The sequence below is a fragment of the Monodon monoceros genome, unplaced genomic scaffold (genome assembly GCF_005190385.1).
Source record: "Monodon monoceros isolate NGI ecotype Baffin Bay Population unplaced genomic scaffold, NGI_Narwhal_1 Super_Scaffold_5, whole genome shotgun sequence".
Lineage (NCBI taxonomy): Eukaryota > Metazoa > Chordata > Mammalia > Artiodactyla > Monodontidae > Monodon > Monodon monoceros.
Window position 1 is genome coordinate 16,972,839 of NW_021703782.1, and position 22,578 is coordinate 16,995,416.

Sequence of the window (22,578 nt, forward strand, 5' to 3'; positions counted from 1 at the left end):
GCAATCCATAGGCTTACTTTTCCAGAATGGTTTACTCCCTTACCCTCCTCTTATTCTCTCATTCACTTAACGTTTCAGTCTGCAAACACAGATGGGCCTGCTATGCTCCTGGAGACCTCCTATGAACATCAGCAGTTCCAAAGACCAGAAATAGCTTAGACCCAAAAGTCAACCTGCCTGGACTCTGCTCCTGCTGCTGTGTGCCCCTACTTCAGGATCCTTCTCTATTTAACAAACAAACAAAAAAAACCTAATCATATTGCCTACCTTTAAGAATTAAAATGAGATTCTGCATGCAAAGTTAAATAATAATTGCTTGGTAAATATTTGATATTATTATCATAATACTAGTATCTATAGATTCCAAGAGCCTGTAGCCCAGAAGCAGAAGCAGAGAGGCATGCAAATGAATAACTCCAAGGCCCATGGGAATTTTCTTTCAGGCTAACCAGAGAACCGTCATGCTGCTAGAGCAGCTCATTCTCATGAGGGGAAGAGAAGGGAGTGACTAAGGAACAGCCAGTCTTGTGTCAGGATCAAGGGCAGAGAGGAGGATGCAGGTAGATTTTGTGGGCCCTTGTATATCAGGGAGCATTTAAGGTCTTCTTAAACAGATATCACACCTGTGTTTTGAGAAGACAATTCTGGCCAGGTAGGAGGGAATGAGAGGCCAAGAAACCAGTTAGGTAGCTATTTGCAAATGAGACAGGTCAGACCTGGACAGAGGATGGAGGCAGGGTTTAGGAATCAAGCAGACAAGGAGGCAATAGGTTTCCGACAATCTTGCAGCTCTCTTTCTCATACTGTTGGTTGAAAGTTTCCAAACATGCATTTGTGTGTACTCAGACTTCAGGTTGATGGAATTGAGCATTAGGTTGGTGGAAATGAATATTAGTGCACAAGCAAAGTATCTCCATTTTAAACATTTTATGGGTTTACTTGTGTCCTTGGGAAGTTCCCACACCCTCCCCTCATCCAGGCTGGTTTGCATTGTGTTTCTCCTTTGGCAGTTAAAAGTTTGGCAGTTAATCTTTCCTGTCATTTCTAAGCATCTCCCTGACTTTTGGGCTGACGCATGTCTTTTCCAAGGGCTGCATAGACAAGATACTATCTCTGAATGTGTTCCTTTCCACTCCCCGTGGCCTACTTCCACCTCAGAAAACCTTCCTCTAGAGTTTGAGATGACCTCTATAAAAGAGTGACCACCTCGAATATTCCTAAAGGGCAAGTACATCAGCTCTTGTCACACTTTTCTGAGTCCGTGGGCCAGTGCAGGGCCCCAGGAGCCATGGGCACCTCACGTGGTATACATAACAGGGGGGCATGAATGGGATTTGGTCCAGCAGCACCTCCATTCCAACACCCAGTCCTGCCCTCAGGAAAGGAGCAATGGGTTGGAGAGATTCAGGTAGAGGATGAGATAAGAAAGACCCAATACTAACATGGGACTCTCCCTCAAACATGTATCATGGAGAATAAGGGTAGAGGGAAGTAAAATAAAGGGACAGAAATACAATGGGTTGTTAATTCAATCCCACTAGATTGAGGACCACTAGAAGGCAAACATTGTGTCTTATTCATATTTGTGTCTACACATCCCAGCTCCTTAATGCCTGGCATAGGTTAGAAATTCAATGCTAAAACCAGGTCACTGGAAATGTCGGGTGATGCGGTGTGCAAGGGAGAGAGTCACTGACTTGCAGATGGGGTCAATAACAACAGATATATCCTTGCCCAATTTCTGAACCAACTCTGATGAGAGGAAACAATGAATTAGTCACCTTATCCTGCCAGAGGATACAGTCTAGAATTACCCATATTCCCCTGGGCCATGTTTCTGCTATATCTGGCAAGGGTCCCGGGCACCTGCTTGCTCAACTCCCTGAGCATCTGCCAACCCCCAGTCTTGATTAGCAGAGGAGTGGCTACCATCCCTGATGGCCTGCTTCCTCCCCCATGCTCTGGCCCTTGTATGTACTGATTACAGCCCAAACCGAGCCTGTGTTAGCTCTAGACTTCTGTTAGTCTTATATTTACTATATTAACTACAGGTATTCCTAGCTGGGGCCCAGCCCAGTTCACCTTCACACCTGCCTGCATTTTGACACACCAGCTGGAACTCAGAGTCCCACAGTGAGGCTTAGAGGAGGCAGGGAGAGCCTGGGATAGATGAGAGCCTGGCCCCTCCCTCTCATCCAGAGGATCAGTGACATTCTCTAAGAGGGGAGCAGTAATGGAGTTTTTATTGCTTGTGCTTCATTGCATTTGATCCTAATGCAAGAAGGTTATTGTGCAGATGTTTTTTCAGGTCAATGCTAATTAACTTTATTAATGCATTTTTGGTGAAAGGAAAGCAATAGAGCTAGGCTCTGCTCATATTTGTTTTGCCCTTACTGTCAAGAGGCATCAGACTTAGCATATGTCTATTTAGAATCTGGGGCTAAGAAGCAGTGACCTTTCTGGATGGTCCAGATAATTGAGTGTAGAACCCACAGGACCCAGAGAGGGCCGTCTCCAGGGAGAGGGGAAAGTAGCACAAAAGAGATAAAGACAAAATAAATGGGTGAAATGGAAAGAAAAACAAGGCAGTGTGCTAGAAGGAACTCTGAACTTGGAATCTTCCCAATATAATATTTAACTTGTAGTAAGTGCTCAACATACGTTAGCTGAATTTTAATGGGATCAGTGTGACTGAGGTGTGGGGTTTCTAGGTTCATTCATTTCTTTCCTTTGAATAAATATTTACTTAGTATCTACTGTAATCCAGGCATTGCAGCAACTGAGGATATAGCATAAGCAAGAAAGACATTGATACTAATAGGACCTCACATTCTGGAGGGCAAGTACTGTCCCAGAATAAAACTACTCATTACCTTATATTTTTATTGGACTTTGCTTAACTGCTACCTCCTCAGGTAGAATTTTTACTCCATAGGGTAGCGACCATGTCTTATACCCCTTGGCATCGCCACTTTGAGCCTCTGATCTACGTGTAATACACCCCCAATAAAAATGGACACATTCACCTCTACTAACTCCAGCTCAAAAATAGAGACAGAGCAGTGAAGTGGGAACCCAATGGCCCTTGTAGAGTATGACGCAAAGTCCCTCATGAAAGGCCCCCTCTTTGGGGATGACCTCTGCCATTTTGGCCAGGCTTATTTCCATGATGCTAACCCATGGAAACCCAGAAAAGACCCTACTACCTCCAGAGAAGGGTTGAGAAGATGGGAGCCAATCTAATCTCCAGAAACATCCTATTCTTTCTTCTTTCAAACAAGAGCAAGAGTGAGGTCAAAGTTCATATTTTCAAACTTAGGAACCCATCATATCAGAAGAAGAGTCTGAGTTGCATGTGTCTGAGAGCCTTTGAGTTCTCCCCGACTGTGCATGATTCATGCCTCAATCAGAGTGTTTCCCTGAGAGATACTTGTAAGTTTCCTCAACAACCAAGCACTGGGGAAACCACCTGTCCTGCTCAGCCTTGAGATGGGGGAGGGAGAGGGACCTTGGAGGCAGGGTGTTTGGGTGCCAGGGAGGTCCTTGGTTACGGTCAAAACTAGGCAGCTGTGGCAAATGGAATCCAAGGACTAAAGAGAGTTCTAAATCACTGTGCATTTCCTTTGGCAGTTAAAAGAAAGTAAAAGGGGAATTCTCTGGCTGTCCAGTGGTTAGGGCTCCGCACTTTCACTGCCGAGGGCCCGGTCTGATCCCTGGTCAGGGAACTAAGATCCCACACACAAAAAAAGTAAAGGATAATATAAAGAAATTCAGCATCTCATGGGGTTACAGAAGAGTTATTTCAGTAGGAATGTTCTCAATAATGCACACAATGTATTCACTTCCTCTCACACACACATACACACATCACAAATACAGCCTCTAGATTCCTAAAATATAATTCTACACAAACTATGCCCAACCCACACTCTCAGAGAGTATGGGTGTCTGTAAGACAGTGGGAGACCAATGCACAAACACACATGCTCACAAGCACACTATAGGGCACACACACACAGAGGAAGATCCCAGTGAGGAAACAGCCATCAGAGGACTCTGCTGCGTTATTCTTCCCATTGATTTTTTTTTTTTTGACAAATATATAAATAATAAAATGGTAATAAAACTCCATTGCAGTTTGCTTGCTGATATGGAATGACTCATCTCCATAATTCTACTTCCATTTCCCAAGTGGCTCCATAGATCACGGAACAGATTCAATGTCCTTATGTGTAATTTGGAACATTTGCACAGCCGAGGACTAACAGCACACCGAGATGCCAGGCCTCGCCCACTGACTGGTTGCCACGTTAGGGAAGCAAACTGGCTGGTGCTGGGGTGGCCTGGGTTCAAATCCTGGCTCTGCCACTTCTATCATCCAGCCTTAGGCAAGTTGATTGGCCTCGTTTCCCTCACCCCGGAAGATAAGAATAAGAGTTCACCTAGCTAGACTCTGTGAGGCTGGGTGAGGTATTTTTTGTTGATTTAAGTGTCTCTTGTTTGTTAAGTAAATGAATGTCCTTTTTCCTGTTAAATAAATGAATATTCTAACCATTTCCCTAGTGTCTCTGAATATTAACATATCGACTTGGGATTCCCTACTTGATTTCAACAGTCCTCCTTAAAAATGTAGCTTTCCAATTATTTATGTGTTTAAATTAAAGTGATTAAAGATGAATTATCTTGAATTCTGACAAAAAATTAAAGACACCCTAGGACATCTGAGAATTTAACCTAAGAAGATTAAAAGACTGAAATCCTGTGGATGATAATCCCCCATATTCATACAGAAATTTTACTTTTAAGATCATCTCTCATGTAGTAGAGAGCAAGACCCACTGCAGTGAGTGGAAGGCTGGAGCTGACCTACCAGTGGGAAGGCTGCAAAGCCTGTCAAATGGTGTCTGAGCCAGTCCCAGATTAGCTCTGACTCCACTAGGCTGCCCCCAGGGCAAGCGGGCAGACTGTGCTGGCCTGGATGGGTACCACCCGTGCTCTGCAACATCTCACACTGTATCACTGCCATCTCAGGCCATGGTACAACCAGTTGTGCCCATAAAGGACCCTCTGACACACTGTCAACTGCCCGTGGGCTTCAGACACTGCTCCCAAGCAACTCTGAGCATGTTTCCGTGTATCAGACTAAGCTCTTATTTAAGTCCAACAGATCTCACCCACAGCCCTGCTCCACACAGCTTTTCTGTCTCAATTTCTTGAAAGTGGAGTTCCTGGTTAAGAGTATGTTTAAGGCTCTTGATAAAAATATCTAAATTATTTTACCTAACCAGCAGTATAGGAGAGTGTCTGTCTGCCTCACACCTTTCCCAGCTCTGAGCACCGTGTGTGTGTGTCTCTGTGTGTGTGCGTGAGTGTGTGTGTGTGTGAGAGAGAGACAGAGAGAGAGAGATTACCTGCACTAATCATATTGCAAATATTAACTCATTTAATACTCATAGAAGATCTAAGAATGGATCCCAATATAGCTTCTTTATAAAATAAGAAACCCAAGTTGCCTCTGTTTACTGAGAGGTGAACCCATGGTGTCAGGCTCTATATCCATGAGCTTATCAGCTTCACTAGGCTTCACCTAACATATTGGTACTCATACAAGAAGAGAGAAAATGAATATCCTCAAATTTGTTGTTGACAAAATTTTAAATATAATAATAATTAATAGTATATAATTAAAATAATAAAAAATGAGTGCAGTTTTTCCAACTTTATTGAGGTATGATTGACAAATAAAAATTGTATATATGTAAGGTACACAAAGTAATGTTTTGGTATATGTACACACTGAGAAATGATTACCACAATCAAGCTAATTAACATGTCCATCACCTTGTATAGTGCATGTGTGGTGAGAACACTTGTTATCTACTCTCTTAGGAAATTTTGAATATAGTTTTTTATAATACATGTCTACTAATCAGAAAAATGGAATCCTCTTTTAGAAGGGATTACATTTCCCTCATTTGAGGGCTAAAAGTTAGGTTTCCTTGTCATCAAATCGATGGCAAATGTTCATTTGTAAAAAACATCCATAGTTTACAGGCTGTAAAGAAAAGACAGATATGGGACCCGATTTGGTTCACTGGCCGTGGTTAACTGACCCCTGGCCTAAATCATTCCCTGGTACATAATAGGTATTTAACAAATATCTGTTTCTCTCTCCCTAAAGTAAGCTGACTCTAGTTTGCTGGATCCCATTTAACCAAATGGCAGCTTTTTGAGTGATGGTTTCAAAAACATTCTAAGACTTCCTTCTTAGTCATCAAATCTGACACCTGGCTCCAACTGTCCATGACAGTGGAAGCAACAGGTTTGTTAAAGAATCTGTGCCTCAGTTTCTCTCTTCCAGAAAACAGAGATGAATATGTTGTTTATGTTTATAATCCAGCCAGGCTAATGGTGGGAGGTGGGAATGGTAGTCAGAACAGACAGAGAAAGAAAACTGTATTTAAAAAATCTGTTGTGAAAGAATTTACAAAATATATATCTGATAAAAGACCTATATCTAGGCTATATAAAGAACTCTCAAAAGAAAACAAATAACCCAATTTAAAAAGTGGGCAAAATATTTGAATAAACACATCATTAAATAAGATATAAAGAAACACATGTAAAAAAAATTAAAAAATAAAATAACAATTAAAAAAAGAAGCACATGTAAAAGGTGTTCAATATCATAAATCATTAGGGAAATGGAAATGGAAATCTCAGTGAGATACTGCCACACCTACCTCTATTGGAATAGCTAAAATTAAAGACAAACACACAAAACCAAACCAAAAAAAAAAAAAAATACCAAATGTTGAAGATGCAGAGAACTGAAGCTCTCACACCTTGCTGGTGGGATTGGAAAATGGTATAGCCACTTTGGGAAATAATTTGTCAATTTCTTAGCAAGTTAAACATATATCTACCATATAACCCAGAAAATACCTTAGATGTGTACCTGAGAAATAAAAACTTATTCTTCCACAAAAATCCATACGTTAATGGTCGCAGTGATTTTTTCCATAAATGCCTCAAACTGGAAATAGCCTGATGTCCATCAACCTGTGAATGGATAAACTGTGGTATAGCCACACAACTGAAAACCACTCAACAATAAAAATAAAGGAACTATTGATTTGCACAATAACATGTATAAAACACAAATTCATTCTGCTAAGTGAGAGAAGTCAGACTCAACAGGCTGAATACTGTGTGATTTCATCATATGACATTCTGGAAAAGACAAAATTACAGGAACAGAGAACATATCAGTAGTTTTCAGGGACTGGGGTTAGAGGGTGGATTACAAAGAAGTGGCAGAAATGTTCTAGGTCGTGACTATGGTGGTGGTTACATAACTGTATGCATTTGTCCAAACTCAGAACTAGATCCCTCCAAAAGGGTGAATTTTACTGCATTGAATTTAGCTTGATAACATGACTTTAATAAGAAAAAATAAGCATGTATCAAGTAGGGAAGTTTCACTGATGGGCCTTACATTGCAGGCTGTAGTGTGTCACAGGCCATGTCAGGAATAGGTGAAAGGGGCATTGGGTCTGGGTGGCCTGAAGACTGCAAGCCGTAAGTCTGAGCATTCCTTCTGGAAGGCCATTCATTTCTTCTTCCTCTCTTTTCTCTTTTCTGCACACTTCTAAATGGTCCTCAACAGCTCTGCAGAACAACTCCAGTGCTGCCTATCACCTCAATCGTCCTCTAGAATGTGGGCCATGTGGGAGGGAGGCCTCTCCATATCTGCCCTCACTCCCAGCCAGGACTCCTTTGCGTTTTGCAAGAGAAAACCCAGGCTATAGACCCGCTGGTTGAAGCAGGTCATTATGCTGGCTCCTCAGTGGTGTGGGGATGTAAATAGAAGGAAGTCAATGCATAAAGTTACAGAAATCATGAGCTCTTGTTTTGTCTTGGCCAAGTTTAATCAGGATGGCTCAGCTTATATTTGGGCTATATTTTGTAGCCATTGGGAATGATCTGAACCAAAGTCAATAAACATCTATGTTTCCAATTGAATCACAGCCTGAGAACCAAGCCAGCGGGGCCACCTTGGTGTGACTGGCAAACCTATGAACAGGGATTGTGAGGGGGCAGGGATGGACCCCAAACTACTCTACAGCCTTTGGGATCCCACTTCTATCTCAAGAAGCCTGGGGAAACTATTCTGAGACTAGAAATTAGCCCTTTCAGAAAACGCCTCGTTAACAATTAGATATTTCAGATACGGCGAGTGTCCTGCCAACCTTCCAGGGCAGGTCAATGCAGGGCACTCCCTTGGAAGGATAAGTGAGGAAGTTGATGAAGGAGCCCTTCCTGGAATAAAGGAGCTTCAAACAACCTTTCCTGGAATAAAGGAGCTTCAAACAACCTAAGTGTCCATCCATAGATGAATGGATAAAGAAGATGTGGTGTATATATATATATATATATATATATAAAATGGAATATTACTCAGCCATAAAAAAAGAATGAAATAATGTCATTTGTAGCAACATGGATTATCATACTAAGTGAAGTAAGCCAGACAGAGAAAGATAAATATCACATGATATTGTTTATATTGGAATCTAAAAAGAAATGACACAAACGAGCTGATATACAAAACAGAAATAGACTCACAGACATAGAAAACAAACTTATGGTTACCAAAGGGAAAAGCGGAGGAAGGATAAATTAGGAATTTGGGATTAACATATACACACCACTGTACATAAAATAGACAACCAACAAGGACCTACTGCATAGCACAGAGAACTATACTCAATATTTTGTAATAACCTATAAGGGAAAAGAATCTGAAAAAGCATATATATTCAGTTATTCAGTTATACATATATATAAAATTGAATCACTTTGCTGTACACCTGAAACTAACACAACATTGTAAATCAACTACAAAAAAAATTTTTTTTTATAAATAATAAAGGAGCTTCAAGGCACAGCCCTGCTGCACTGCAGCACAGTGATTAAGAGCGGGGCTCTCACCTAGACTGCCCGGGTTCCCACTCCACTTCTGCCTCTTACCACCCGTGTCACCACAGACCCACTAACAAACCTTTGTGCCTTGGTTTTCCCATTTCTAAATGGGAATCCTAATAATATCTACCGCAAATTGTTGCTGTAAGAATTAAATGGATTAAAAAACCAAAAGCTCTTAGAATGTTGTCTAGCCCATGGTAGACAGTGGAGAAAAAGTACTTCCATTGTTATTTGCTGGTCAGATTCAGGGTCCATCCTACTTTGGACAGGAAATCAGATATAAGCAGCATTGTCTGGAAGGCAGCTGGAGACGGGGCATATTTGGGAAATGCATTCTGTCTGATATCCTTCACCGGCTGAATGAGGCCAAGTATAGGGGACATGTCACCTACTGACTTCTGTCATCAGGGTTGGTGCTCACTTCAGCTCCCCTGCCTGTGAGTGTCCACCTCCAGGAAGGGTGGTGGAAGGTAAGGGTTGAAAAGGTATCCAACAGTGACGGCTCTCCAATCCCTTCTCCGCGTCTCCCTACAGCCCTAATGCAGGCAGCTCATGCTTGTTTCCATGACTTTGCTTTTCTGATACAGGCTTGGCCTTTTGAGAAATTGAATATCCCAGACACAGTGAATATGATGTGGTTCAAGACCCCACTCAGAGTTCCTGCCTTGTGCTGAAGGTGTTATAAAGTCCCTCTGGAAGCTGGATGTCTCTATACTGAAAATAAGAAAAAAGCAGCACAGGGAACAACCAACAAGGTCAAACACTGTCTCCTGACATTTACCTTAGTACCAGGGCAACCCGGTTCCAAATTAATGATTATAGTTTCAGACCAACCTCCACACCTCCCGCCTCCATTCCCAGCTGATTTCAGTGCTACCATATTCTGCTTCATTTGTGTCTAGTTGAGAAAACTGCCAACACGCTCCGACCCTCTACCCCTCTACTGGGTTTTGCCTTTGAATTTAAGCCTCCACTCAACAATACTTCTTATTCCAATCCCTCCTGGCCGGTATTACTGGGACAGAGTGCTGCGGCACTAATTTGGTCCCTGATGCTATTCAGCATTTTCCTCTTTGATTATGGCTCTCCTACACCCACAGATTTCTTAGCTGTTTTTCCTCTGCAGCTCACCCTCTTCTGCAACATGCTCCAAGTCTTTAGGAGCTGTACTGGGGAAGTGGTCGGTCTGACGCTCACCAAACTTGATCTTACTTGACTGTCCCTTCAGCCTTTCCCAAAGCAGAGTTTGTATCACTCACAATGGTAAATTCCCTCTTTTGAGCCCACATCCCCCTCCAGCTACTGCTCTGTTCTTTTCCTACACTCCAGTGCCAAAGTTTTGTAAAGAGTAGATTCACTGGCTACCCCAAATTGCTCATTTTCCATTTGTACATCAGCCCAGTCCATCTGATTTTCTACAATTGCTTTCACTTAATGTTCTTCAATCCAGGTCAAGAATGACCTTCATGTTGCCAAATCTACTGGATACTTTCCTCATTTGATTTTACTGCAATATTAACACTGTTGATGACCCCTCTTCCTTAAAACTTTCTTCTCTTGGCCTCCTTGGATGCCACACTCTCCTAGATTTTTCTTTCACACTTGGCTACTCAGTCACAGCCTCCTTTGTTGCCATGACTTCCCAGGCCTTGAGGAGAACTGCTATGACCATTTCTCTTCTCTCTCTCCCTACCTGGTCTCATCTGTTCTCCCAGCTGCAAATGCCTTCTGGATTTGTAGAGATATAAGTTTGGAAACCAGCAACTTCCAAATTTATATCTCCAATGTAAACCAGACCTCAGAGCTTCAGTCTTGTAGGTTTATTGTGTTCTTGACATCTCCATTTGCTTTTTCAATTCATTTTTTAAAATTTATTTTCTTAAAGTATAGTTGATTTACAATGTTGTGTTCATTTATGTTATACAACAAAGTAGATTGTTATACATATATATACATTATTTTTCATATTCTTTTATATTATGGTTTATCACAATATATTGAATATAGTTCCCTGTCCTATGCAGTAGGACCTTACTGTTTATCCATTCTATATATAATAGTTTGTATCTGCTAATCCCAAACTCCCAGTCCATCCCTCCCCCACTCCTCCTTCCACCTTGGCAACCACAAGTCTGTTCTCTATGTCTGTGAGTCTGTTTCTGTTTCATAGATAAGTTCATTTGTGTCATATTTTAGATTCCACATATAAGTGATATCATATGGTATTTGCCTTTCTCTTTCTGACTTCCCTTAGTATGATCATCTCCAGGTCCATCGATGCCACTGCAAATGGCATTATTCTGTTCTTTTTTATGGCTGAGTAGTATCCCATTGTATATGTACCACATCTTCTTGATTCATTCTTTTGCTGATGGACATTTAGGTTGTTCCCATGTCTTGGCTATTGGGAATAGTGCTGCTATGAATATAGGGGTGCATGTGTCTTTGCGAATTATAGTTTTTTTGCAGATATATACCCAGGATTGAGATTTCTGGATCATAAGGCAACTTTATTTTTAGATTTTGGAGGACTCTCCATACTGTTTTCCATGGTGGCTGCACCAATTAACATTCTCACCAACAGTGCAAGAGTGTTCCCTTTTCTCTCCACTCTCCAGCATTTGTTATTTGTAGGTTTTTTTGATAATGGCATCTCTATTTGGATATATGATGTGTTAGGCTTAACGTGTCTGAGACATGTTAGGGACATTTTAGACATATCAGGGAGCTCTTGATATCCCCTTCAATGAGTTCCTTCTCCAGTCCTCTCCATGTCAGTAAATGGGACCTATTAAGTTGCTCATGCCCGAAATGTGGGGGTCACTCTGGATTGCTCTTTCTTATCCCCTAGACCCAATCCATCAACAAATCCTGTCAATTCTATTTCAAAAATATATCTTGGAAACCTCAACTGCTTTCCTCTCCATGACTATAGCAATATCATTCCAACTGGTCTTCCAACGTTCTCTATGGATGCCACCAAATCCATCCCTCACATTAGAATGATCCTTTGGAAACATCAATCATCTTCTCTATTGCAAGTCTGATAAAATTTTACCTGCAGGATCACACTTCTGACCTCATTCTTTCCCCGCAGTCATACACACAAAATGTTTAAGTGATTGAGAGCTCTTTGCCTTCCTTTATTTCCTCTTTTTTATTAGAGTCCTGGAATATTTCCAGTTATTAGAACTCCACTCTTTCTACGCTGCATAACTTCTCACCCAGTGGAAAATCTAGTCAAGTGGCCAGAATTTGTTGATGTGCTATCAGGGCTGGGTCCCAGCATGTCTTTTCACTATTCTTCTCAGCACATTTTTGAGTCCCAGTTTACCCAGTCAGGTGTTAATCCTACATCATTTACAATAAGCCCCCTACATACTAACGAGTTCCATTCCGAGAGCACATTCGTAAGTCCAATTTGTTTGTAAGTCCAACAAAGTTAGCCTAGGCACCCAACTAACACAATCAGCTATATAGTACTGCACTGCAATAGGTTTCTAATACTTTTCACACAAATAATACGTAAAAAACAAACACAAAAAATAAAGAAAACATTTTTAATCTTACAGTATAGTACCTTGAAAATACAGCAGTACAGTACAAGAGCTGGATTACAGGGACTGGCATCAAGTGAACAGGCAAGAAATAAAGATACTGTATTACTGCACTCTATACAGTACTATACAGTAAAGTACACAAAAGCACAACCGCTTGTAGAGGATGCACGCATGTGACAGTGTACGCCAGACACATGAACTAACTTATGTGGTTGGACATGTAAATGTACGTTTGCATCTTTGAAAGTTTGCAACTTGAAGGTTCGTTTATAGGGGACTTACTGTATTAGTTCACTAATTTCTTGTCAAACAGCTGAGAGCAATTGTATGCTGTGTAAGCAGCCATTGCTCCCAACTCCATGTTATGCTTTGAGGAGCATGTAGAAAGCTGCAACTCTGTCCCAAACAACTGTTCCAATGACTTGCATCCAGTACCTGGAGTCCCCCTAACAGTCATTCGTTCATCATTGTCTCCAATGAGAAGAATAAAAGTGATTTACCAGTCACTCGTAATTCCATATAGAATGCATAGGGCCTTCTAAAAAAGACATCTACCTGGTAAGACTTAAGAAAAGAAAGGAAAGAGTTAATTGTTACAGGCTGGTAAGTCTAGAGATGAGATGGAACAGCATTGGAAATTCGGGGTCACTCTGTGCAAATGGCAGGTGGAGAAAACCTGGATGAAGTGGGCAGTGGAAGAACGAGATCTTTAACAGACTCACTGGGCACCTTCCCAGTGTTGTCAAGGGCCCCAAAGGCTTATCTTTCAGCCAACAGTTCTCCTTCGTTCTCACCACCCTATGATTCTGTCTCCTCCACTAGACATTAATCTCCTAATGGGAAGAGATGCTTACTCACCATTGAACCCTCAGCACCTCTTATGGTGTCCAGCATGCAATAGCTCCTCATTAAACATGTCCTGCAATCAAGAAAGAAGAGTTGTTGTGTGCTACTCGGGGAGCAGACAGGAGTAGTGAAATCGGAGATGTGGGGTTATAAATGGGTAACATCATAGTCATCATCCACTGCTTCCTCAGGATGTCTGAGGAGCGTCTTTGTGTCTGGTCCCTATCAGACACTGAAGAAAATTCAAGAGCTGAATAAAGTACCCTACCCCCTTGATCTAATCAAGGACTTCTAAGTATAGATAAACAAAGTCTAACACCGTGCACAGGAAGAGTTCTGAGAGAGGATGGGTGAGTTGGAGGCACATCCACAATGAAGACGGCGCCTAAAAATTTCAGACAGAGACCAGGAAGAAAATGGCATTTTAGAAAAAGAAGATGAGCAAACAGCCTATGCAAAGGTGAAAAGGTAGAACTGAGTATAGCTCATCTTTGAGGCAGTGAGGGAGCCTGCCTGGGAAATCTGAATGGAGTCAGAGCTCGGGGGCTGGAGAGATAAGCAGGATAGCTGGGGATGCAGATTTTGGCGGGTCTAAGCATCAGGCCCGGGAGTCTGGTCATGCAGGGGTGAGTAAAAGACCTAGAGCAAGGTGCTGGAAGAACTAGGTTGGGATCTGGCTGTCACTTTAGTTTGGTAATTTATTGAAACGAGGTTCTGCCACACCCCTCTCAGCTCTGATTTCTCAGACACTCTACTGGGAACCTGTGTAAGTCCTTCCAGAAGCAAGGTTTTGACAAACTCTTACATGAAAAATGGAGAAGAGAGAGAGTGACCAGACCCCTTGGAGATGCCTCTGATTATAACCCTCCTGCAGGGGAGGCTGCATGAGAGCAGTGCACCTGCAAGACTACGAGTTCTGAGTCTTGGATATGAACCTATCACTTCATAGAAGGCTGTGTGACTTTGGATGAATCACTTCTCTTCCCCAAATGCCAGGTTTTCATCCATAAAATTGGGGTATGAATACCTGTCCCCAGTGTTGAAAGCATTTAATGGGAGAGTATCTCTGGAAATGCACACCAGGTTTTCAACAGAGGCCTGGTGCCCAGTAAGTACCAGCTGCAGGTGCCCTGAGCTTCTGAAGCTATTGTTGCACCAAGATCACATCAGGCAACCACAATGGCAGCTGCGCTTCCTGGTGGAGCTGAGGATTCTGAGTCCCTCCCCCAGTGCTCAGTCCCTGGAACAGGACACCCTCATTAATGTTGTTATTGTTCTTTTCCACTCTGCGGAGCCCATTGTTGGTGGTGACATTGCGGCCTTCCTACACAGGGACCTCCGGTTGGGTGGCCGCGAGAGAGAGCTGGGGACAATGATTAATAAATGCCCAGGATGCCAGCCCTTCTGGGGAGGGCACTGCGTCCTCAGCATGAATATGCATGGACCGCTGGAGCTGACTTGAAGCCTGGAGAGAGAACATGGTGGGCTGGCCCAGAGCCGAGAGTAGCAGGCAGGCTGGTCACCGGGGAGACGCAACAAAGCCCGCTCTGCTCCTCTTCGTGTGGAGCGGAGCGGGCAGCTTTCATCAGCAGCACCATCAGCCTTGCCATCACCCGAGAAAGCAGGCTGGCAGATGTGAACATAAATAATCCCCGTCTTGCCTCACCTCAGTGCTCTGAGGAACTATTAGAGACTTAAAATTACCATTTCGGCAAATGGGGAGAGAGAGAATTGGAGAGGAAGAGTCTGTGTTTGTTAACTTGGGGACATTTTTGGCTTTTCTAGCTCCGTTCTTTCTGTGGCGCCCTGGGGAGTGTGGAGACAGGCTGGGTCTTCAGAGGTGCAGGAGCGACACCTTCAGATCCTGTCCTGTCTCTCCCTGAATCTCTCTTAGGACCCAGCCTCGCCCAAAGTCAAAGAGACATCCAGACAGCATCGTAGAGAGCTCTGCGATGCCAGGGAGCTAGGACGGTGTCAAGTCTGAACCCCATTCTGGTCCCCACCCCAGAGGAGGGGGGCTGGGGCCTGAGGTCACACAATAAATTTTCTAACCCTAAGTCTGCATGAGACTTAGACCCATTATAGTCGTTTGATAAGTGGTTATTTTGTTTGAATGGACACATTCTAGATATTTAATAAAGCTAGATGTTTAGGTGATGGATGATTGATTGACTCAAGCAAGGCATTCGAATCCCCTGTAAAAGAGAACATTCTCTGGAAAGGCAGTCATTTAAGCTTAAATATGTCCCATCCTGACTTATATGCAGGTTTGGGTGGAGAAGGGGAAAAGACATGCACACACACACACACACACACACACACACACACACACACACACGACTCCACATTGTGGTCCCATAAACACACCTGCCAGCAGCCTGTGACCCTCCTCATTTATTCACACCACAGGGGTGAATGGACGACCTACTTTTGAGTCGTGCTGTACGTAGGGGAAGGAGGATGAGCCAGACAGGGTCTGACCTCATGGCATGAACGCTCCAATGGAGAAGTCAGAATATAAGCTAGGAAATGAACAGGGCAACTGCGGATCTTGAGAAGCCCCTAAATGTACATATTCCTCCCTGCATTCTGAATTTATTCCTCAGCTCCCATGAACATTTAAAACAGCACAAGCAGAACAGGTATCTAGCCTTCTAGGGTTCATGGCCAAATCTAATCTCTGAATTGTCATCTTCTTGTACTGCATCGTAACAACAGGACAGGGAGCGTCTACCTGCCATGCAAAGGAGAGAGTTAAGAATCTGGCCATGGCCCCATAGCACAGAGCCTGGGTTTGGAGTCATTTCATAGCCTGGATGGCTTTTTACTGAGCTCCTCTTGGAATCTGTTCAAGCATGTCAAGGGGGTGGGTATGTCCCACGGTCTAAACTGGATTTCCTTTTCTCTCCTTGTGAAGGAGTGGCTCATTCAGCAGAGCAGCTTCCTGAACGTACAATCTGAGAACGTCTTTGTGCTTGGTTTAATGCCCTGCAGTCACCAGCTTGAAATTCCTAAAACTTTTGAACCCGTAACCTGTCATTTTTATCTTGTACCAGGTCCTTCAAACTATGCTGTTGGTCCTGGCTTTCAAAGACTGTGTAAAGCTTGATTTCAGGTTCATCAGCAACCTGGAATCTCCCTTTCCTCTAGAATAGGAGGCAGTGTTTGTTTGAGGATTCTTCCAGGCCTGTTGCCCCAGGAAGGAGGCTCTGAATATTATCCCCAGACTAAGTCTCTTAGACAAGGAGATCCAGTTCTTGAGAAGAGATGACCCAAGACAATAGCAAGCAAAGCCCCATTCAGAACCCATTCGTTCCAGTGATGCTTGTGTGATTGGAATCTCTCCATTTCATCTAAGGTATTAGGAGGCTCTTGTAAGCAACTTGGTGAATGGGGATCCCAATCTTTCTTTCTTTTTTTTTTTTTTTTTTTTGGACACACCCCTCAGCATGCAGGATCTTAGTTCCCCAGCAAAGGGCTGAACACATGTTTCCTGCAGTGAAAGTATGGAGTCCTAACTATTGGATCTCCTGGGAGGTCCAGGATCCCAGTCTTTCTATTGGGGTAATAAAATGTAAGACAAAACAAACACCCAAACAAAATCCCTCTTCTGTTTGCTACCTCTCACCGCCTGAGCTGATTGCTGCCACTAAGAGACAGATCAAGACTGAAAGAGAAAAGGCAGAGAACAACGGTCAATTGCTCACACCTTCCTTCTGATTTGGCTCTTATGAGAGCTGGGAAGCAGACTCCATCAGGAGGAAGACTCTGTGCTCTGGACACACGAGTGTAATCTACAACAAATTAGTCAGGATATGCTTGGTTATGCTGAAGTAACAAGTGACCCCTGTCTCTCAAAATCAAAGTTCATTCTGGCTTACGCTCTGTGTCCAGCGAGAGTTGGCAGTGGGACTGTGTCCATCCTGGTCCCTCAGTGACCCAGCTGACAGAAGTTTCGTCTCAACATGTGCTATTGTGATCACTCTAGCAGGAAAAGGAGGTGACAAGTTCTACCCTACATCTTAGAACTTCACCAGGAACAGCAAATATAATTTCTGCTCACATTTTATTGGTCAAATCAAGTCATGTGGTCATAACTATCTTTCATTACAATCCTACCATATGTTCAGAAAGAGGGAAAACTAGAAATAATTGGGAGTAAAACCAAGGACTACCATGTGTCCAAGACTGAAGATTTGGGACTTCCCTGGTGGTGTAGTGGTTAAGAATCCTCCTGCCAATTCAAGGGACACGGGTTCTAGCCCTGGTCTGGGAAGATCCCACATGCCACGGAGCAACTAAGCCCGTGCGTCACAACTACTGAGCCTGCGTTCTAGGGCCCATGAGCCACAATTACCGAGCCCATGAGCTGCAACTACTGAGCCCATGCACGGCAACTACTGAAGCCCACGCACTCTAGGGCCCATGTGCTGCAACTACTGAGTCCACATGCTGCAACTACTGAAGCCCGTGTGCCTACAGCCTGTGCTCTGCAACAAGAGAAGCCACTGCAATGAGAAGCCCATGCACTGTGACAAAGAGTAGCCCCCACTCGCCACAACTAGAGAAAGGCTTCAGACAGCAATGAAGACCCAACACAGCCCCTAAGGGAAAAAAACAAAACAAAACAGAAGATTCCTCTTCCCCACCATACCTAGCATCATGGAAAAAGTGACAAAGGACAGGATTCTGCCCCTTGTGTGCTGGGCAAAGTCTTTCCTTTCTGTTCCAATTAAAAGAAATTTTACCTTTCCTATTGCCCTCAGGGATACTGCGAGAAGTGAATAAAGCAGTGGATGAAAATAACAGATAACATTTGTTGAATACTAAGTGCCAGGTACTGTTGTAGCACTCCCATCCTCATGGCAGGGCTATAACACAGGTCAATTACTAGCCACTTCACAGAGGAGGAGAATGAGGCACAGAGCATTGTGTAACTAATCTAAGATCACACAGGAAGACCTAGGATGTAGTCCATGAAGTCCAGTCCAAAGCTGGCTCTTCAGAACCGTGCTGTGCTGAGGAACAATGCACTTTATAGAAGACTCCCAATAAGCTTCTAAACACTTATCAATGCCATCCTTCCCAAGTATCAACAGGGAGAACCCCCCCCACTTCTACCTTGGGCTTCACTTGGGCTGTCAGGGGCCTCCAGGTGGTCATGGAAGCATCACTACTTCTTCCTAGGACCCCACACCCATAATCAAGTATCTGGGATCTATTGGGCCTGGTATGATCTCATCTATCTGTTCCTGAGTTCAGAGGCCAAGACGGGGGCTGCCTGAGCCCCAAAACCTCCCAGATGCCAAGAAAAAAGAAGGCCTTTCCACTTGAGCCTTCTCTTCACGCCAGTCAGTTTCTCGCCTGACTTGGAGAAACACAGCCAAGGGTGGGGTCTTCTTCTTCCTCCAGCTCTCCACTTGCCACACTCAGGAACCATGCATTTTACTTCTTGGGGGCCGCCTTCCTTAAAATACTATCTGTCACTGCTGGTAGCCCTCGAGGGCCTGGATCTGAGGGCTCATGCTTACACACAGACAGGCACCCAGAAGGCTCGGGGGGGCTGAGGAGATGCCCGTGAAAGACCTTTTAAGGACAGAGCTCACGGATGAGCATGGGGAGCCTGGGTGGGAAATGGGACCTCGCTCTGTTCCGTGATGCCCCAGAGAGCAGACTGACAGCTTCACGCCGTGTCCACTCTGGTGGTGAACTCCTCCAAGACATGGCTTCCTGCACTCTCCTCTGCCAGCCCCCTGCACCCACCCAGATGAATTACTGCTGAGCTCAGGGGCCATTCCTAGAATATGGAGGATGACAAGGGAGGAAGATAGGGATGCCTCAAGTCATAAGCTGAAATTTACAGCCTCAGCCACTAACCCCCTGTTCAATGCCCTTCTGTCCAGAAGACCATGGACAGAGTGGCAATTCCCCTTTGGGGCAGGATTTGAAGGCCAGCAGCAGCTCCACTGCCTCCTAAAAATAAAATTCAACACCTGGGTCTTCAGAGACACTCCTCTTGGTGAATAGTTGACTTTTCTCCAGTATTTTTCCAAGATGTAAATGCTCCCATTTGGTCTCCCTTAACTCAGCATGAATAAGCTTATTTAGTTGTCCCACCCTTCTCTCCAGCAGGGGTAGCCCAGGCAGTATGAGAAAGTGGTGGCATCGTGAAGTGCAAGCTTGAGGAAAGGGATGTGGGTAGAGAAAAGCCCCTATGGTCCTGCAATGCAGGATGGGAAAAGACCTTCCTTCCAGGGACCCTGGGGATTGCAGGGGCTTCCCTTCAGAGGAGTCCTGCAAGGTGTTGAAGACAAGGCAAGCATGCACTATATAACACTGGAGTCTCCAGTTTCATTCTGCATTTAAGAAGGGGGAAACTGAGGCCCAGAGAGGGTAGCTAGATCACTGCTCTTGGCCGACCAGACCCTGACTCTGACTCCACGGACCAGTGGGTGCAGCTGCCTCAGAATCTCAGGCACCTTGATGGAAACTTGGAAGGGGAGGCAAAGGTCAGATTCAGCAGCTCGTCCTGGTGCTCAGGCACCTGTCATGTGGCTAAATGCTTCTCAGCCACGCAGAGAACGGGCCTGACCCAGCCTTGTCCCCACTGCCTGGGACCTCCCCTGGCAAGCTCAGCTCAGGTGGTCCTGAGTGCCAGATGCCAGCTTCTGGGTAACCCTTCTAAGGGTCTGGGGTACCTGGAGAGAGGTCAGTTGGCCAGCCCAGGACTGCTGATCTCATTACGCCTGGAGCCAGTGGCAGGCACAGTGATGGTGCCTGGCTCAGATCAGAAGAGGATTTCAGGGCTCCTTTTAACCTAATTGGGCCAGCAAACTGGCAGTACAAAAAGCGAGGCGCTGCCCGTTTTGTTCCACTGTTTGCTTTGAAGTCTCGCCTCATCGAGTTTTTAGACAAGAGATGCAGATTTGGTTGCTCATATTTAATGTGTAACACAGGAGATCAAAGAACAGATAGAGATGGAAAACATCGGGGCAATAATTAAGGATTACGCCGAGAGCGGCGCCGGCTCCCCTCCCCACCCAGCGCCCAGCCCTGCTCCATTCCTCAGCCCCTCTTTCATCCTCTCCTCTGCCTTCTCCACCCTCCCCTGTGTCTTTCATTCATCTCCTCTTCTCATCCCCTCCCCTCCTTCCCACCACTTTATCTCTCCATCTCCCCTCCTTCTACCTTTGCCTTCTCCTGCAGCGATGGTCATTGCCCACCTAAGCTCCTGCTGTTTCCCAAATTAAAGACCCTCTGGTCATTCTTCCCTGGTGGTTAAGAATCCACGCACCCACTGCAGGGGGCACAGGTTCGATCCCTGGTCGGGGAACTAAGATCCTACATGCCACTCGGTGCGGCCAAAAATAAAAACAAACAAACAAAAAGCAAAAAAGGAACCTCTGATCTTCCAGGAAACCCCTCCTCTGTCTTTCTCTCCCTTTCTCTCTTCCTCCTTCCCTTTTCTTTCTGCCACCTTTCTCTCTCTCTCTCTCTCTCTCTCTCCCTTTCCCTCTTCCTCTCTCTCCTCCACATCACCTTGCCTGATACAAGAGTCACCATGACAACGGGCCTCCATGACAATTACAGCCCAGGCACAGCCTCTTTCCTTCAGGGACTCCAATGCATACTGAAATCTACTCCCTGACTGCTTAGCCCAGGCGGGGAATGAGTCTCTCCACATTTTCGCAAGGCCACCGAGAATAGACTCCAACCACCGAGGGGGAAAAGCAAAGAAGGAAGGGAGCATGGAAGAGAGTGAAAGAAGAGCAGAGAACTGAAGCTGCTTCTTCTCTGGTTGGGACAGAAAGGACTACAGCCAGAAAGAGGGCAAGTTACAAAGACCAGGGGTGTCTCTTCTTCCATACTGCGGAGCTTAGTAGAAAGGAGCTGTTTCCTTCAGGTAAAGGCAAGAACAATGTGTGCAGTGGAACTTTATGTTCCAGCAAGTGAGACTGAAATGAACACAACTGCAAAATCTTTTGCCTGGTTCTTGGAACTCTTAACATTTTATTATTCTACCTTGACTGGGAAGGTATTTCCTGGCCACATGTATACTGAGAGTCTATTTCGTATGCAATCCAGAGCAGGCAGCAGTGGAATGCGAAGAATAGCACACACCCTGACCTGAAAAAAAAAAAAAAAATGACGGTCTATTTCAAAGATCCCAGGTAACCATACATTAAATACTTAAGGCTAAAATATATCAATAACAGATCAAAATAAAAAGATGCAAAGAGACATAGCACAATTAATTTCCTCATAAATTATGAAATAAATGTAAGTTCAGAAAGATTCCTTGCCAGCCAGGCACTTTGACAGGCTTTAAGAAATGGATCTTGAGTTTCCTCTGGCAGGCTTAGTAGGGTCTGAGAAGTTAGAGGACTTTGGGAGGGCGGCCCATGCAGCCTGGAGCAATCACTTAGCCACGTCAATAGAGGACTTGAATGCCAGGCTAATTTGTTTAGACTTGATCATGTAGTTTACAGGGAAAGCATTGAAGACAGATTGCAGCTACTTACCCACAAATTAAGAAGTCCAAAACACGTGTCATTCATTTTACAAAAAGTGAGGGGCACTGAGAGATATTACTAGAAATTCTGTGCACAGAGGGAGAAGGGGATTCTAGGTGTGGCCAAGTGTGGCGGTGATGCTGCAAGCTGACTGCCCCACTAACCTCCCTCCCCCTCCTCAGCAGCAGGGTCACTCGGCCACTCAACCTGGTCCCGGCAAGACCTGCTGGCTCATCGGCTACCATGGTATCATCTGTTTCATGCCTGATGCTACGTTGAAGAGATGGGGTTTGACTCAGAACACTTATTTTCCTTTCCTGAATGCCTCAGCTAGAATAATGAGCAGGTGAACTTGAAAGCTCAAACCATGTAGAAGACCTACAGTACCTTGTTTGCAGGGAATATAACCAGTGTATGTTCTGTACATTTCAATCACGGAGCAGAAGGAGAGGAAACAAGGTCAAGATGGCCTCTCTGACAGGCGGGGTGATCCAGTAGAAAGAAAGTGTAATGAGGAGGCTGTGCCAGAGCCTGGCTCTGCCACCTGCCAGCCGTGGGAACTTAAAATGGCAAGCAACCTCCTGAGGCTTTCGTCTCCACATTTATAAAATGGCCAAAATCACGTGGAGTCTGTTCATCTCATCAGGCTGCTATGGGGACTGAGGGAAATA